At 41.7% G+C, this 11,016-nt stretch overlaps 1 pseudogene; it reads right to left on the minus strand.

Moving 5' to 3' along the window:
* Nucleotides 1-1,327: 1,327 nt before the first annotated feature.
* Nucleotides 1,328-11,016, minus strand: part of LOC138150214 (antigen peptide transporter 1-like) — a 153,396-nt pseudogene continuing 143,707 nt past the window's right edge.

Raw genomic sequence — 11,016 nt, forward strand, 5'->3', positions numbered from 1 at the left:
TCACTGAGCCTTAAAAAAGAAGGAAAAAGAGCCCAGAACAGATATAGGGAATACTCAAGCTTAGGGGCAAGACAAGTTTGATGATCTAGTAAAGGAAACTCAGAAAAAATGGTCAGATAGGTAGAAGAACTAGGAAAAAAGCAATGTCACGAAAACAGAGGTGAGGGTTCCTATCTAGGAGGAACCTGTCAACAGTTTCAAAAACAGAAAATTCAAGAAAATTGAGAACTGAGAAAAATATCTTGGTATTAGTCATTAAAAAATCTTCATTAATCTTGGAGAGGGCAGTTTCAGATGAATGAGAGGGGACAGAAACTAAATGACATGAAATTGAGAAGGGGAGGAAATGGAATAAGCAGGTATAGAAGATTTTTATAGGAATTTGGACATTAAATGGATGAGAGAAAGAGGAAAACAGCTTTAGGGGACAGCAGAATTTAAGGAATGGGGGAGATCTGGGCTTATTTCTAGATAGCCGGAAAGAGACAATAGGTATAGATGGAAAATTAAAGAGAAGAAGGGAGTTCAGAGATTCAAAGTGACTTGCCTAAGGTTACACAACTGGAAAATAACAAAAAATTGAACCCCAATTCTTTCGACTCCTACTGTATGCTTCTAGAGAGACTCTTTTAGGAGACCAAGAGTAAAAGGTTGAGAAAAGCTGAATTTGGGGATTCCAGTACTTAGTTGGCATAGCATTTAAGAGAAGAACTACAGAGACCCTGAGCTATTGCAACCAGAAAAACAGAGGAAACACAAAACTTAAGAAAATGTCAATTTTATCCTCAAAACCAAGCATTTACACAATACTTTTGTGTCAGCAGAATAGAGACTTGATCCTCCATGCCCCTATCATCACTTTGTATATGGAGACACCCCAGTCAACCCCTCTGGTAACTTCAACTTGAACCCTGGCTCTATAAAATATGACTGATAATTATATGGTTATCTATCTTTTCCAATTTCTAGAACCGGACAGTAATAAAATATTATTTCCTTGGAGACAGGGGCTGTTTTGTTTTTGTCTTCATATCTCCATTACCTAGAACAGTGCTGGTACATAGTTGGTGCTTAATAAATGCTTGTTGAAAGAATGGATGAATTTCCACTGTCGTTCCCATCAAGGGCTTCTTTGCCTTTCCCTCCACTACTACTGTCAATTTAAAAGAGGAGCCTGTAGTAGAAAATCTTAAACCAAAGGAACTAACATTGGTGATGGGAATATAATTAGTAGGAGCATAATTGTGGTGGGGAAAACCTTTGTGGAAATGCTAACTCATATTATGTGGCCAAAAGAGTCTGAAATTCTTCCTCTGTACTTTCTTTTTCAGGAGATGAGAGAAGAGTTGTAGCTTCCACCATAATGGGAATTCAAGTATGTCACTAATTCCTGAGGAACTGATTTTCCACCTGTGACCTCCACAATGGTCCAGTATCTGCTCCCCTTGCTCCATGAGCTGCCTGTGGGTCCCACTCTCCTGAATGACCCCATCCTCCAGGAAGAGTATATGGTCAGCCCTTTCCCAAGACTCATTATGGAAAATGCTATCCACATCCAGAGAAAGAACTGGGGAGTCTGAATGCAGATGAAAGCATACTATTTGTTCTCCTTTTCTTTTGTTGTTTTATTTTGTCTCTTCTTTCTCATGGTTCCTCCAATTCTAATTCTTCTTTACATCATGACTAATGTGAATACACATTTAATATGAATGTATAAGTAGAGCCTTATCAGATTGTATGCTGTCTTTGGGAGGGGGGAGAAGAAGGTCAGGTACAAAATTCAAAACTCAAAATCTTATAAAAGTGAATGTTGAAAACTAAAAATAAATAAGTTAATAATATATTTTTTAGAAATAAAAAAGCAATAAAAAATAATTCACTGACCTCTAGGGAGAGAAGAATAAACCTAATATATCCCTCAGGATGGCTTTCTTGTTAATCAAGAAGTTTTGGTGGGGGGGGTAAAAAAGGAAAAGAAGTCAAATTTAAGGATTTTATCTAGAAGATTTTTTAGGTTTTCTGAAACAGAATATTCTCTGGGCACATCAGGAAGGAATCAGGGTTGCTTTCAGCTTTAAGAATTTGGGAGTTAGGGAGAGTCAGAGAGGTTGACGTCTCAATCATAACTAGTTGTCTGTATCCAGGGAACTGGTGGCATTGTCTAAGATGAGGATCCATGAGTTTTGGTTCAGAGCCCAAGCCAGGATCATTGCCTGCCTCTGATCACCTGATAGCTGGCTCCCAGACTCTCTTATCTCTGGAGAGAGAACCAGATGCATTTAGAGCAGGACCATTACAGCCACACAAAAAAATATATGCTTTCTCCCTTGGACTAAAGGGGGTGTATAGGACTGAGAACAGTTCCTCAACACAGTAGTGTGATGCTAAACATCCTGTGAGAGTCCATAGAAACCAAGGAATGAGAACCTAAAGGCCTTACTCCACCCATCTTTGTAACTTCTGCCCTAGAAGGCAGAAGTCTAAGCTGTCTAGGCTCTTTAATCAAGGGGAGCAAACTCACCTAGCCCATTATATCTAGTCATTCCCACACCATGTTCCATATGCCTTCCAGTCAACCATATGGATATCTTGCCATAGGCTCTGCCACTGCACCTGTACTCTTACCTGCCCTTTCCACCTCTTGCTTTGGGCACAGTTATCCTATAAATGGTACCATTGCTTCTGAAAAAAAGGATTATTTTATGGATTACTCATCATCCCTATGATTCTACAGACTAAAAGTCTTTTTCTTGGCTGCTGCTCACCTCTATGTATTGCCTTCCTTTACTAGAATGTAAGCTAGTTAAGGGCAGGGACTTGGTATTTTTGTCCCTGGCATTTAGCGCATGCTTGGCACATAGGTAGCACATCATTTATATAGTATATGCTAAGTGTCAGGAACTATGCTAAGCCCTTTACAATTACTATTTCATTTGATCTTCCAGCAACCCTGGGAGATAGGTGCTGTTATTATCCCCACTTCACAGATGAGGAAACTGAGGCAAACAGAGGTTAGGTGACTTGCCTAGTATCACAGATAGTAAGGGTACAAGACTGGATTTAAACATTCATATTTTTGAGGCAGCTAGATAGTACAGTGGATAGAGGCTAGGCATGGCATCAAGAAGATCTGAGTTCAAATAAGGACTCAGACACTTAACTAGCTGTGTGTTCTGGAAAGTTTGCCTTGGTTTCCTCAATAGCAAAAATAAGATGATAATGGCACCTACTCCCTGGGTTGTTGTAAAGATCAAATGTGATAACATTTGTAAAACATGTAGCAGAGTGCTTGCCACATAGTAGGACCTTAGTCAATGATTGCTCTCTTTTCTTTGTTCTCTTCCTTTAGTATTGATTAAATGTTTTTTCAATGATTCGTTCATTCCTTATCTGTCTGTATTACAGGGTTGAGTTAAAGATGAAATGTAATGAGCCAGGAATAGGTGGTGAAGGGGATGTGTCTACTTAGTGAGTGAATATTCCCAGTACCTGTGTAGTAGCCCTGGGGCAACTGAGAGATGATACTGTGAGCTCCAGCCTCTCTGGCAGCCTCCATAGCCTCCTCCAGCTCTGGCTTCCTGCCCAGTCCATAGGCTATGTTTTCATATAGATTCCGTCCAAACAACTGAGGCTCTTGTGAGACTGTAGCCAACTGGGATGAGCCAGGAAAGGTAAATTCAGGAGAAGAGGGAGCTCAGATCAAGGCTTGGGTATTTCCATTCCTCATAATAAATCTTCATCTCTATCACAGCCACCAACAAGGATCCTGTTGGGCTAGGACCAGGAATGCTGCCTGTCCTTCTTTCTCCTTTTCATTCCTTCATTGACCTCTTCTCCCAAGGGTACTCTGACTCAGGTTATCCTCCCATCCTCACCTGTGAGTGCAGGTAGTGGTGCTGGTATTGGGGCAAGTGGCTTTCCATCCAGCAGTAGCTGGCCCTTTGTACACTGATGCAGATTCTGCAGCAATGCAGCCACTGAGGTCTTCCCAGCCCCATTGAGTTCCTCAAGGGATATCACCTTCCCAGGATACAGAGTGGATGTCACTCCCTAAAGGAAAAAAAAAAAGAGAAGGCATCAGGGGAGAGACAGAGTGAGCCTATCCTCTGGTCAAGCAGGTACACATACACCACCACCACCACCACCACACATACATGCATACAATCAGGGACATCCTCACATCATGAGACAGGGCTAGTATAATCCCTGCATTAAAGTGAGGAGGAGAGAGAATGGAGAAATGAAGAGAGTTGAGAGGGGAAAAAAGAACCTCAGTATGCACTGCCAGAGTTGGGTCAAAGTGGGGATACCTCTGAGAAAGAGGGTTTTTATAGTTCCCTTGAGACACCCAAGTTGATTTGTGAGTTTGAAAAGACCCTGTAGGGGGGTTCTCTCCAATCCTTTCTCTTCCTTGTGTGGAAAGATTGGGGGAGGTTCAGCAAAAGCATCTCATTTACATAGGGAAGAGGAGAGATGAATTGAGGAAGGGTAATATCTCAGATGATATCTGATAGGCTTGGAATTGGAAGAAGTAGAGTGTGAGAGGGAGGAGGTGATAACTTTAGGACCAAGACATATGGCCAGCTGGGGTAAGCAAAGAAGATATCTTGGAATTCTACAAGTCCATGGAGGGTAGGAGGTGAGAGGGGACCAATGGAAGGGCATTGAGGTATCCTATCTAAGTGTTCAAAGATCTTCTTTGAGTATCCCACAGACTTCTTTTTTTTAATTTGTTTATTTACTTTTAGTTTACAACATTCACTTCCACAATCCCTTGAGTTTCAAATTTTCTCCCCCTCTCTCTCCTCTCCCCCAACCATGGTAGCATGCTTTCAAATATAGGATCTACAAATACCTTCACATTAAACATTAGTCATTGTAAAGAAGGATTATAACCAATGGAGTGAATAATGGGAAAGAGGAAACAAAACAAAACAAGAAAAAGAAAGAGAGCAAATAGTTTGCTTCAATCTGCATTCAGACTCCATAGCTCTTTCTCTAGATGTCTCTTTCTATCATGAGGCCTTTGGAGTTGTCATATAACTTTACATTACTGAGAGGAGTCCAGTCTATCAAGGTTAGTCATCATACATACGTTGTGTCTGTAATTGTGTACAGATTCCTCCTGGTTCTGCTCTTCTCACTCAACATCAGTTTATATCCTCTCCAGGTTATTATGAAGTCTGTCTGCTCCTCATTTCTTATAGCACAATAGTACTCCATTACATTCATATACCACAACTTGTTCATCCATTTCCCAATTTATGGGCATCCCCTTGATTTCCAATTCTTTGCCACCACAAAAAGAGCTGCTATAAATATTTTTGTACGTATGGGTCCTCCTCCCACTTCTGTTATCTCTTTGGAATACAACACTAGAAGTGGTATTGCTGGGTCAAATGGTATCTTGGGCATAGTTCCAGATTGCACTCCAGAATGGTAGGATCAGTTCACAACTCCACCAATAATGCACTAATGTTCCAATTTTTCCACATCCTCTCCAGAATTTATCATTTTCCTGTTTTGTCATCTAAGCCATGGCTGGTGAGATCCATAGACTTCTGTACACTGGGAAAGATGGAGAGAAACACCTGAAGGAAGAAAGATGAGCTATGTGAAGGGTGAGGGGATACCCATGTTGTATGGGATATCAGACAATAGAGCTCAAAAGAAGATGTTGAAAGTGATGGGAAAGGAGGAATAAAGGAATAACGAAGTGAAGGGGGGGTCTCACCCTAAAAACAGCAGTAAACTGCATCTGGTAAAGGTCAAAGGTGACAAAGTCTCCTCTACTCACATCCCCATGTGTTACCATCTTTCCCTCCATGTACAGAATTCCCACCTTCAGCAGAAGTCCAAAAGCTGGGCATAGATCAGAGAGTCCACATTGGGGGGTAGCAGAGGACTATAAGCATGACTATGTCACATTCATGGAAATAATGGCATTGGAGCCTCAAGTATAGTCACAGACTCACATCATTAAGTATCATAAAATACCTAGAGCCCTGGACACCTAAGGGCAGCATTTCCCTGTTTCCATGTAAAAGCAACTGCCACAAGAACATGTGTGGAGTCTAGGGAAGGAACTAAGGACCCTCCCTGAATTTATGTCATCCATGCCCATTGAACAAAAAATATGTTCCCTTATCCCCAAGTATCCCACCACCCATGTGCACCTTAGTGCCAAAGAGGTCTCAAGAAAGGGAGATGCATGATACAAGGACTTTATGTTACCCTAAGGGGGCTGGAAAACGAAGGATCCCATAGTAGAAAGACAAGTTATCTCCCTGTAAGGGAGGTGATGCTCTGGATCCCCTTGATGAAGGAATGAGAGTTTTACCAGAGGGTCTTAAAATGGGAAATTTGACCTGGATAGGGACTGGGGTCTACAAGTCCTAGGCTAGGAAGTGGGTGCTCTATCCCCAGAAACTTACAATGGTGGTCCTCATGTTGAAACCAGCAGTGCCAACTGCTGGTTAAGTTTCTGTGTCTTCTGGAGCTGATGGCCAAACTTCCATGCTTCTCCTTCCTCACTGGCAAAGCTTTTGACTGTGGTAATAGCAGACAGTACCTCCACAGCCACCTGGCTTGACTCTCCCAGGGATATCTGCACTTTGACCACCAGGGACTGTGGGAACAAAGGGTAGCAACACAGTGTTGTGCACAGAGGATTTTCTTAGTACATTTTCATGTTTCTGTGAAATTGTTGATGTGAAAGAACAAGGAAGGTGGTCTTGTGGAACTGAGTACTCTCTAGGATGAGGGAGAGCTCACATTTTGAGGAACTTCCACGGTTGAAAAAGTTCATATCGGGATAAGAGACTCAAGCAAGAGCAAAGAAGGATGGAGAGGGTTACAGCACAACTTTGGAAGTCTGGCGTCATGGACTGAGCAGGAGAATACATGCAGAAGCAACCCTTCACCACCCTTCCTCAGTCAGCCCATGATAGGAATAAAAGTCTCACTTTGGGAGAGGCAGTCTAGGGATGTGGAGTGCGAATGAACTCTAAAGGCTGCCAGAGGAAGCCGAAGAGGGGAGTCCAGACTCAGCGGCAGAGGCCAGGAGAGAAGCGACTTCCAAACCCTTTAGTTTTCGCTTCCCTGGGGAAACTTGGCAATGGTGGGTTAGGGGATTTGGAGAATGGGAGGAAAAAAATAAGGTAGACTCAGGAAATAACCCCGTGGTTATTTGGACTATGGGATCTGTGTGAGTGAAAACTTGGAATGATGGGAAAGAATTTTTAAGAACCATTAATTTATCATATATACTGCTTCCGGTAGTACTCATGGGGAAGAGGGATACTTATAGGGGCAAGTGGGGAAATACCCCTGATCAGCTGGTACCCCAAGTAATCTTCATCCTTGGTTCAGGTGCAACCAAGTTAATCACATCACACAAGCCTACTCTAGGAACTTAGCCCACAAGCTAATTGCCTAAGGAAGATGGGGAGGAGGAAATAGAGTGGCAGCAAGCAGACAACTGATCTGCATTTCACTGCCACTACTCAAGGATTGAGGTGGGCACAGCTCTGTATCCCACCAAGGACCAAGAAATGTAGGGCTGCCTCATCACTCCTCATGATCGATTTAATTCAGCAGACATTTAATCAGCAGCTGTACAAACCCTGATGCACTGGGTGAAGTAAGGAAGAAAGTCAAACATGGTCACTGCCTTTGTGGAGCTTGCAGTCTAATGGGGATAACACTACAAAACATCTACACAGAAATTACAGATCTAAGGAAGAAATGAGGTGATTCAGTGAAAAAATATTGGAGGAATCCCCTCTTTATAGTTGGGGAGACTGAGAATAAAAGAGTTGAAATGATTAGCTCAAGATCACACAGCTATTGGTATCAGGCATGAAATTGGACTCAGATCCTCTGAATCATGATCGACAACTGTTAATGTGTGGCTAAAGAATAAAGTACTTAAGGGACAATAGCATGACATAAATCTAGCAAGGCAAATTATAGTCCCCTTGTGGATAGTGAGTGGTCTGATTTGTCACAATAATTCATTAGGACAGAATATAGAGGTAGTGATTTTTACTTCTGGCAGCAAGGATAATAAAGGATATTTACAAATCAGTCAAACATAAGTATATAGTGTTCTAATTAGGTTCAGACCATAGATTTCAGCTTTTTTGGAACTCAAGATTTCTCCTCTGGCTACAAGAGAAGTCTATTTTCCTCCTTATAATAATCAGCTTAACTATATTGCTTCAGTTTTTTAAAAAATTACCTCATGACTGAGATCCTAAATACCCAATGCTCACTTCACCATGCTGAAAGCTTAGCATAAGAATCATTCAGACTTAGTGGGGGGGAGTCAAGCAACAATTCCCATTGTGAAATTGGGGTTTGGAGTTTTGCAGTTGTAGGTTTTTTATGTATGATTTCTGAGGATTTGAGAGAGGGGCAGGAGTGTGGTACTTCAGGGAACTATGGCTGCCAATCTTCCTAGAATGGAGCTAGTAGACCTACCCCCCCCCTTCTTCTGTCTGCCACAAACATAGTGAGGAATATCACTTATAAATATCACTACTGTACCATATCTAAATATAAAATATCACACATTCCAACTTTTTACACTGGAGGTCACTTCAACATGGGAACAACCCGGTTTGTAAAGGGCCCAAAATCTTCCCTCTCCAAAAAGGTAACAAGTGATTCCTGGAATTTTCCCAATATTCTTTGATATCTCTATGATAGAGAAGGATATCACTTGGGGGAATCTAAGACTTAGGCACCAAGGTCCTGGTTGGGGGAAAGAGTTTGACCCTTAGCCAGGTTGAAATACCTCCTCCCTGCCATATAAAGGAGTGGAGCATAATAAGAAGAACAGTATATTGGAAATCAGGTCCCTTGGTTCCACTTCCAGTGTTGCCACTAACCAAACTTGTAATAACTTTGGGGTGTCTGTTTCTTGTAGCCTGTAAAATGAGGAGAGCACAAAGGTATCTTTCAGCTTTTACACTCTACAAGTCTATGTTTCTCTAGACAACTATAATTACAGTGGAGTTTGATGGTGGTGTTGTGGTGGGTTCTGATTCCCCAATTTCTGCAGGGTAAGTATCAGGGCAGGATCAGCGATTAGGAGGCTCTCCTCAAACAAGCATTTTGCCCAACCCAGACATAAGAAGCTTTGTGGTGGGGCAGCTAGGTAGTGCAGTGAATAGAGCACTGGCCCTAGGATCAGGAGGACCTGAGTTCAAATCTGGCTTCAGATACTTACTAGCCATGTGACCTTGGGCAAGTCACTTAACTCCAATTGCCTTACCTTCCCCCCTCCAAAAAGTGAAGAAGAAGAAGAAGAAGAAGAAGAAGAAGAAGAAGAAGAAGAAGAAGAAGAAGAAGAAGAAGAAGAAGAAGAAGAAGAAGAAGAAGAAGAAGAAGAAGAAGAAGAAGAAGAAGATGAAGATGAAGATTTGTGGAGTTACCGTAGGTTTGGAACAGATGGGGGTCAACTTGGAAAACAAAGCATGGACTGGTATAATAAGAAGTTGGAAGCAGGCTATGGAAAGAAATTTAAAGGAATGAGGACTCCAGATTAGAGTATACTTAGGTGAATTAGAGATCCTGTGGTGGGGGATACCTTTGCTAAGAATGAGAACTCCAGGATAATTGAGACGTATAACTAGAAAGGATGAGCAAATAAAGATCAGGTCTTTTTCCTCATGTCTCTTCCTTAATACCCTCTCCCTTATCTCCTTCCTACACTATTCAGAGTAGCTATAGTGAAACTAGTATTTAATAAGCTGGCCCCTCTGCACCAATGAATCCATTGTACATTGGTTCAGCTGCTGATGTCCAGGCCATAGCTGAAACAGCCACCTACCAGCTAGAGCTTGGGAATTTTTATTTCTTCTTCATGTACTTCCCATCCAAACTACTGCAGCTAGATATCTCCCTCTTCATTAAATTCCCCTACTCAAATGCTATGTAACACACACAGAGTAGGCAGATTGTGTGTGGAGGGGGGGGCGGTGAAGGACCTGGTGGGGAGGGTGTAGACCTGCTTAGACACAAAGAGAAGGACTCCAGCATCCATCAAATGAAATTGTAGTTTGTGTTGTGGTACAGAGGGGAAAACAAATAACAAAGGGGGGATAGTGAAAAATCAGAAGTATAGTGAAATTGGAGTTTGGAGTTTTACAATTGTAGGTTTTTATGGTTTGATTTATATGGATTGGAGAGAGGGGCAAGAGTGTGGTAATTCAGGGACCTATGGCTGCCAATCTTCCTAGGATGGAGCTAGCAGAATTACTCCACTTTTTCTGTCTGCTACAAACATAGTGAGGAATATATTGTAAATTAAAAATACCCAGAAAAGCTTTCAGACTATCTAATGGTGACTCTCTGGGATCCATACCAAGGAAGCCGGGTAAGACCCTCCCAAAAGGAACACTACCCTTATAATTAGCCAGAGGGATTATAAATCATCCTGTCAATGAGGGCTGGAACTACTGTTGCTGTAAGTTAATGTGCAGTTTCAGTGTGAGGCCTGAAGTGGGGAAATCTATGGTCTAGGCTGGGGAATGAGGTTCTCTCCTATGGGGATCTAAAAGAGGAAAACTGCAGTCAGAAAAACCTGAGTTCAAATCTGGCTTCAGACTCTGACTAGTTTGTGACCCTGGGCAAGTTATTTAACTTATTTTCCCTCAGATTCCTCATCTGTTAAATTGGGATAATAATACCACTTCGTTCCCAAGGTTGTTATGTAGCTCAAATAAGATAATTGTAAAGTGCTTAGCACAGTGCCTGACACATATTAAGTGTTATATAAATATTAGTTATTATCATCATCATCATCTTAATTTTTGATTACCTTATCTCATGTGTCTGAGACCTTAGGAGGGATGCTGATTCAATGGCCTTTTGCCATAGGGGTGTAAAGCCAAGCAGGAGCAGCTTTCCAGAGGACTGCTGCTGTGAACAGCTTCAAGATTTTGATTACATAGTATAGTGAACTCATTATTTCTTCAGCAGTAAATTAAGACAAAACATTCACTGAAA

This window comes from Petaurus breviceps, unplaced genomic scaffold (genome assembly GCF_028583685.1).
Source record: "Petaurus breviceps papuanus isolate PSGF00001 unplaced genomic scaffold, PetGlider_PUasm1.0 90865, whole genome shotgun sequence".
In the NCBI taxonomy this organism is placed as follows: Eukaryota; Metazoa; Chordata; class Mammalia; order Diprotodontia; family Petauridae; genus Petaurus; species Petaurus breviceps.